This window comes from Procambarus clarkii, chromosome 57, assembly GCF_040958095.1.
Source record: "Procambarus clarkii isolate CNS0578487 chromosome 57, FALCON_Pclarkii_2.0, whole genome shotgun sequence".
NCBI lineage: Eukaryota > Metazoa > Arthropoda > Malacostraca > Decapoda > Cambaridae > Procambarus > Procambarus clarkii.
The window spans coordinates 16,985,475-16,994,413 of NC_091206.1; the positions used below are offsets into that span (position 1 = coordinate 16,985,475).

Consider the following 8,939-nt stretch of genomic DNA (forward strand, 5'->3'; position numbering starts at 1 on the left):
GTCCTTGTCCACATTGTATATTCACCTAAGTATCTTTTATATTGTGATCATGTTAATCCTTTTTTCTTCTCTCCTCTAAGGTTGTGAGATGTAGCTTTTTCAAACAATCCTTCGAAACGTTACCCTCATAGTTCTGGCACTAATCTTGTTGCTAATCTCTATACGTTTTCAATTTCGAATTTATACTTGACAAGATGAACTTTGGGTCTTTGTTTGGAGGACGGGCTGAAGTCTTGTGTTGTTTTCACCTTTACTTGCGTTCCGTGCAATGACTCGAAACGTGCTTCATTAATTCCAAGCCGGAATATGTCAGTACACCAGAAATGAAGCCCTTCCTCCAAAGACTCAAAAGTGATTCCATAGACCCGCCCACCCCCCTGTTTATGAATGAAAAACGGTTTACACACGACTCACAACTGATTTCGTTCGAACCCTTCCGGAACAAGTGCTTCACTGACGATTTTTTTTTTCGAACCACAACGCTGTAAATGCTTCACCCACTTACTACAAATACAAATAATCGCCAACAGAAACTAAACTACCTAACCTAATCCTAACCTTTGTCTATATATGCACAATATGCTAATATATTATAATATTAATCTATATTTGAGAAAACTTCCCGTTTTGAATCAAGAGCATTGTAATTATTTATGAATGCGTCTGTGGGGTCGACCGCAGGATGTAATGTACTTGGGTCGAAGACGGGTTGCAAAATGAAAGTAACAAAAAGGCGAACATAACCTAACCTAGCCCTAACCTTTGATATATAATACTATTAGTTTATATATGAGTAAGCAGAGTTTTTTTATTACTACAATATAGAATATTCTTCCTGTCAGACATATACTGCGAGAGATATACTACAAGAGAGATATATATATTTATCCTTGGTCTAACAAGTACATATCAACACATGAAAACGTGATATTGAATTAAAGGACGTATAAAATCATTTCCTACAAGCGAATAATCTGATTGTTTGTACATAACCCACTCAACTGTTTATATTATTGTGTGGACGAGGGCGCCAAATTTATCATCACCTCATATAAAACAGTCCTTTTTTTGGGGGGGGGATTTTGTTGAGTTGAAAACCCTAGGCTTAAAGTCAGAAGAGCTTTGTCAATAACTTGTTCAGACTCCACTCTAAGTCAGGGAAGCCTTAACAAGTATTTTGTCGGATCTTTACGAGGAGTCAGCAAAGTTTAGCCATTTCTTTGCTGACGTGCCACACTCGCACACGTGAGCGAACACCCGTGTACACAGGGCTGCGTACACGCAGACGAGGAAAGGGAAAGAGATTTCACACTCACACACACACACACACAGTTACAAGGGACCAAAGTATGTCCCAACAGTGTATGTCGGGACCAAAGAACCGAAGTTCAATCGCCTCAAGTACAATTAGTTGAGCACACACACACACTCACACATACACACACACACACACACACACACACACACACACACACACACACACACACACACACACACACACACACACACACACACACACACACACACACACACACACACACACACACACACACACACACACACACACACACACACACACACACACACACACACACACACACACACACACACACACACACACACACACACACACACACACACACACACACAGATGATTATGAAGCAACATATTGTTAACATCAGAAGCAGCTGCCTTAACCCATAATGATATAAGAACATTTTAATACTTTTTTATTCATAAAATTCACTGTCTTTAATACGGTATTACCGTGTGAAAACCGTGTGAAAATCACTGTATGTGACCAATCTCTAATGGGTTCCAAATTTTTAGTAACAGTCCTTTGAATTCCTGGGTACGAAAGAACTACAATGTTTTATAATCACAGCCGATTTTTGAAGTTCCTGATACAACTATTATATGAGGCCATTGTGAGTCGGACCAAAACATGATAAACACATCAACATCGCTCGTTATAAGAACAATGTGAGTATAATTTTATGTTTTATAAGATAAACATCCAGGCTTTTGAAGGCACTTTAGCTCCTTCCCATTTCTTCTTTTTCACGTCTCAACAACATGAATATTGTAAACATCACAGAACCAAAAGCCATACACATAATGGAATGCATTATTTAATGAATAAAGAGTTATCTAATCTACATTTAGATTATTTAATCGTTGTTACAAAAAAAAATATGACTTTTCTGGACCACAGAAAGATTTCAAGTTTCTTTCTTTATTATGCACCCCCAAACCCATTCCATGGGCGGATGGTGGAATGGGTTATAGAAGCACATAATGGGTTCAGGGAACTGAATCCACATAGTTTGTTAAGCTAAGCTAGTGACAATCTCAGAAAGGGCACAATAATTATTTTTGTTAAATATTCTGAGAACAAAAGAAACTGTATCAACAAAAAGTTATTGAATTACGAGAACACAAAACGTGGCTAGTTTCGTCATGCGGTGTTGTGCAGCTAAGTTTCCATGCATTTACTTTGTACTTCGTCCTGGATTCGAAACATCGCTGTTTCCTTCATTTTAAGATGTGTGGTTTGGTCATTATATCTTCAGCCAAGTTATTATATCTCAATAACTTGTACATGTCATTCTTGCAGACATGCGGTACTGAATATGACTGAAAAAGATCAATGATTCCAGGCATACATCTTCACTACCAAAGAAATTCGAAGAATTATTTACTCTGCTTCTGCACTCTGATAGGAAAACAAAGATACATTCACAAGGCAAAGACAAAAATACGTAAAACAAATCAAATAATAAAGCAAAACAAAGTGACTATTTGATTACAAAAAATGTTTGAAAAAAAGAAACTCTACCAAATATTGTAAATCCCATTGTATCTCTTTCTATTACCATTCAATTCTTTTCCCCCGATTCTATTACGTGCCAAAGGGAAAGTATTGAGAGAGTAATTTACACGTAGGGGGAACCGGCCACCAACGTCGATATATGGTTATGAAAGGCTTCTAATTGTCTTACAAAAAAGAACAAAAATAAAAATGTATTGCCAAAGTTTAAAAGAAATATGAGTAATATGCACTGTGAATACGAAAGAGCTAAACTGAACAGTAAAGTTTATTTAATTATGATAAAGGGATTTATAAGTAAATATTAGTGAGCAAAGAATATCCATTATTAATAAATAAGAAACTAATAAAAATACAAACACAATAAAAAGACTAAATAGGTGTATGTTGTTATATGCAATTTATAACAGTGCATCAATTCAATTTCAGATTTGATTTGCTAATCTACCAAGCTAAATGGTCAATATGTCAAACTGAATGACCAATATACCAAGCTAAATAGTCAATATATCATATTGAGTGGACAATATACTATGTCTAGTGGTCAATATATCATGCTGAGTGGACAATATACTATGTCTAGTGGTCAATATATCATGCTGAGTGGATAATATTCTATGTCTAGTGGTCAATATACTAAACTGAGTGATCAACTTGTCAAACTTAGTATATACTACCAAACTTAATGCTTACCATATTAAGCTGAGTGGACAAGTATTCAAAGCTGATTGGCCAATATCCCATGCTGACCAAACAGTAAGCGGAATGATCAAAATAACATGCTGGGTGGTCAATATAATAACACGAGTGGTCAATAGAATAAGCTGAAAGTTCAATATGCCAAGCTGAGTCATTATTATACAAAGCTTAGTGGTCAAAATTACAGACTGATCAATATGCCAAGGTAAGTTAACAATACAACAAGCTGAGTGGTCATTACAACAAGCTGAGTGGTCAATACAACAAGCTGAGTGGTCAATATAACAAGGTGAGTGGTCAATACAACAAGGTGAGTGGTCAGTACAACAAGGTGAGTGGTCAATACAACAAGCTGAGTGGTCAATACAACAAGGTGAGTGGTCAGTACAACAAGGTGAGTGGTCAATACAACAAGCTGAGTGGTCAATACAACAAGTTGAGTGGTCAATATAACAAGGTGAGTGGTCAATACAACAAGGTGAGTGGTCAATACAACAAGTTAAGTGGTCAATACAACAAGCTGAGTGGTCAATACAACAAGGTGAGTGGTCAATACAACAAGTTAAGTGGTCAATACAACAAGCTGAGTGGTCAATACAACAAGGTGAGTGGTCAATACAGCAAGTTGAGTGGTCAATACAACAAGTTGAGTGGTCAATACAACAAGTTGAGTGGTCACTATAATATATATATATATATATATATATATATATATATATATATATATATATATATATATATATATATATATATATATATATATATATATATATATATATATATATATATATATGATTCTTATACCTCGAATTCCACAAAATATGGGTTATTATTTTTTATGTTTTGGCCCAAGCATGCTAGGACATATTGAAGCATGCTGAAGCATCATGAAGCATAGTAAAGCATTCTGAAGTAAACTAAATCCTATTTAACCATACTAAAGTGTCATGAAGCATGCTAAAGAATACTGAGAAGTACTGAATGATACCAAATTGTACTGAAGTTTACTAGAGCACAATGAAGCAGATTTGACTGATTTGAAACATTCTAAAGCACACTGAAGCATACTGAACCTCGCCAGGAACACATAACTCATAAATACATATGTGAACAACGCAGCTGAAGCAGGAAGCAACTTGACTATTCTCCTTCCTTGAACTCTTTACTGCACTCTTCACTGAATTATGTTCTGGACACCTAAATTATCTTGCTAATAGCCTGGATATATTGTGGTTTATTGACACTGTGATTTACTCCAAATCGATGTAAAACGTGGGGCAGCCTTGAGATTTTTTTTATTGCAAACCAGTTATTCAACATTGGTTTAGAATGCTGTCAAATATTTACACGTATCGATACGAGGCATTCTTTTGCGGGTTCGATTAATTCGCTAAAAAAACGTGACAGATTAGTAAGAATTCAAGCTCCGAAATATTGACGTTTTTTGGTTCAACTGCCTCGTTAGGTGAAGTGAGCTGATTGGGTTTGTACGTTGCTAGTTTGACGAAACAGCTGCATTTTTTACGGAGGGGTTAATCAGGAAAATAACAGACAGGTATGTTACCGTATGACAGGAATACGAGGCATTCTTTTGCGGGTTCGATTAATTCGCTAAAAAAAAGTGACAGATTAGTAAGAATTCAAGCTCCGAAATATTGACGTTTTTTGGTTCAACTGCCTCGTTAGGTGAAGTGAGCTGGTTGGGTTTGTACGTTGCTAGTTTGACGAAACAGCTGCATTTTTTACGGAGGGGTTAATCAGGAAAATAACAGACAGGTGTATCATTTTAGAGTATATTACGTTTGTGTTTATGAAATGAGATATTAATACAATACGAACACAAACACGTGTCAATCACCTAAATGAAACATTAAATTCAAAACTGATGCTTCAACCTGTTATTTTTTCGAAAAAACAAAAGCAAAATCGAGCTGTTTTTGTATAACCAGAAACGTAGCAACCCAAGCAATCCACCTAACCTAACCTAACCTAACATAACATAACCTAACCTAACCTAACCTAACATAACATAACATAACCTAACCTAACCTAACCTAACGTAACCTAGAACGCAATGTGAATGCACTACAACAAGCTATCTCACAAGATTGTAATGATGTGCCTGACTGTAGTTTACTGGGTCACCAATACACAATTTGGTATTGTACACGATTGTGTAACTCTGTGGCTATGGTTGCTCGCTGCTTCCATTATCAGTCGTCAGATGGAGTAGTTCATCGCTGCACTGTGTCGATTGTAATCTGTGCGCTGCAATGCATTCTTGATGTGTTATTGGGTGTAGCACTGTAATTGTAGAGGTGTTATTGGGTGTAAGCACTGTACTTGTAGAGGTGTTATTGGGTGTAGCACTGCACTTGTAGAGGTGTTATTGGGTGTAGCACTGCACTTGTAGAGGTGCTATTGGGTGTAGCACTGCACTTGTAGAGGTGTTATTGGGTGTAACACTGCACTTGTGGAGGTGTTATTGGGTGTAGCACTGCACTTGTAGAGGAGTTATTGGGTGTAGCACTGCACTGATAGAGGTGCATTTGATGTAACACAGCACCTATATAGGTGTTATTCGGTGCATTACAGCACTTGCATATATATAAAGGTAAGCGCTGATGATATCTTCTGCTTTACAATATCACGACTTCATCTGTGATTTACTTGCACATAACTCCCTCCACTTACAAACACATTTCTCCTCCACTTACAAACACATTTCCCCTCCACATGCACAAATGAACGCTATGTATACCGAAATAAAGAAACCGTTGCGCCACACAACATTTTATGGTGCTGAATACAATCAATAATTCAGTAAATTACGTTTATAAACAACGGAATTCAACAATATGCATCAGAGAATAACTATTTATGCAACGGGATACGCGTGCTTAGAGTCCAGGAAACAAAAATGTATGCTTCACAATGCTGCCATTCACGCGTCACAGTGGAAATAGATGCTGTAAATAGACAATAATTATTTCGGAATATATATATATATATATATATATATATATATATATATATATATATATATATATATATATATATATATATATATATATATATATATATATATATAGTGCATCCTTTATTGTATTCAGAATTGTATTGTGATTGTTTCCTTTTCTGATTGAAAAATCTATCTTACCTTTAATCCTCTCAGGCTGTACTGGTCTTCGTACCCCCGTTTCAATCCTCATAGCTTTGCATTTGGTTGGGTTAAATTCTAACAGCCATTTTTCAGACCACTTCTGGAGTGTATGCTTATGTGTGTTTATGTGTGAGTGTTTGTATGTATGTGTGTGTGTTTGTGTGTGTGTGAGTGTTTGTATGTGTGTGTGTGTGTGTGTGTGTGTGTGTGTGTGTGTGTGTGTGTGTGTGTGTGTGTGTGTGTGTGTGTGTGTGTGTGTGTGTGTTTGTATGTATATGTGTGTGTGTGTGTGTGTGTGTGTGTGTGTGTGTGTGTGTGTGTGTGTGTGTGTGTGTGTGTGTGTGTGTGTGTGTGTTTGAATGTATGCGTGTGTAAGTGTGAATATGTATTAACCTAGTTGTGCTTACAGTAGTTCAGCTCTGGCTCTTTCTGCCCACCTTTCAACTGTCAATCAATCAACTGATTTTTTTTCCACACACACACACACACACACACACACACACACACACACACACACACACACACACACACACACACACACACACACACACACACACACACACACACACACACACAGAAAGCAGTCCGTAGCAGCTTTTTACCTCCCTGGTACCTATTTACCGCTTGGTAAACAGGAGCACCAGGGTGAAAGAATCTCTGCCGATTTGTTTCCGCCATCGCCGAGATCGATCTCTGGACCCTATGATTACGAATCCCGAGCGCTGTCCACTCAGCCGTTAGGCCCCTTCTATGTGTTTGTGTGTGTGTGTGTGTGTGTGTGTGTGTGTGTGTGTGTGTGTGTGTGTGTGTGTGTGTGTGTGTGTGTGTGTGTGTGTGTATGTGTGTGTGTGTGTGTGTGTGTGTATGCGTGCGTGTATGTGTATATATGCGTGAGTGAGTGTGTGATATTGAATATAAGAGAAAGAGCCAGAATAATGACTCTAGCATAAAACGTCACCGTATTTCTTCTTCACTTTGAAAAGAAGATTTAACATTTCCATCCCAAAGTTCATCTCAAAATTTTATTGGGGTTGACGCGTGTCGCATTTTGCTGAAGGTTCCCCCGCAATATCTAGGAACATAGAGTAAAAGTAAATACGAAGAAGATTTAGCATTATATTCACCATGTTTGATAAGGTGAAGTGAGGTGTTTCCCTGGCAAATCTATTGGTGTAGTAGGTATCGTTTGAGGAGCAATTCTGTAGTAATCGTGTTCGTTCGTAGGTCTATCGAGGAGCCGGTCGGCCGAGCGGACAGCACACTGGACTTGCGTGCCTGTGGTCCTGGATTCGATCCCGGGCGCCGGCGAGAAACAATGGGCAGAATTTCTTTCACCCTATGCCCCTATTACCTAGCAGTAAAATAGGTACCTGGGTGTTAGCCAGCTGTCACGGGCTGCTTCCTGGGGGTGGAGGCCTGGTCGAGGACCGGGCCGCGGGGACACTAAAAAGCCCCGAAATCATCTCAAGATATCCTCAAGATATATTGTAATCGTGTGAATTGTAGAATGATGATAGTGGATGAGTGTGTGTGTGTGGTGTGTAGTTCTTCGGCTATGTCGAATCTCTCACTGACATTGCATCTGTCGAATATTTTGGTGCTGCTGGTTAGAATATCTCTGGTGATGGTCTGGTTGTGTGCAAAGTTGTGATCCTTATCAAAGCTTTGTTGCGTAATGAAATAGATGCCTCCGTCTTGCCTATAATCCGATATATATGCAGGCCATTAAATAATTATTTTTAGACATTTGTTGTCTGATTCATTGACTGATACATTCACTTTAACATTTACTATATGCATTTTGTTTATTTTGAACTAAAACTCACTTAACAACCTCACTTGACGTTAATAGATCTATTATTCCACAGTCCTGCGTAGGTTAAAAATAATGCCATCCATAAATAAACAAATAAGTAGCAATCATTCAAACATGTCTGTATACAGGCGATGAGTCACAATAACGTGGCTGAAGAATGTTGACCAGGCCACACACTAGAAGGTGAAGGGACGACGACGTTTCGATCCGTCCTGGAAATTGACTTGAGAATGGTCCAGGACGGACCGAAACGTCGTCGTCCCCTCACATTCAAGTGCGTGGTCTGGTCAACATGTCTGTATAGTTTCATTTCTACAAATTTCTTGGAAGATAGAGTTAGATGTAGCAAAGAGCAATGTTACACACTACTCCACAACACCGTCAATCATCACATCTCTATCCTCACCAGCACCAATGACCGCAGGAGGCC

At 38.1% G+C, this 8,939-nt stretch overlaps 1 protein-coding gene across 1 annotated transcript in view; it reads right to left on the bottom strand.

Annotated features, from left to right (window-relative positions):
• LOC123744939 (protein turtle homolog B) overlaps nt 1–8,939 on the bottom strand; it is a 535,220-nt gene that overhangs the window by 524,934 nt on the left and 1,347 nt on the right. The gene's annotated exons all lie outside the window — the stretch shown is intronic.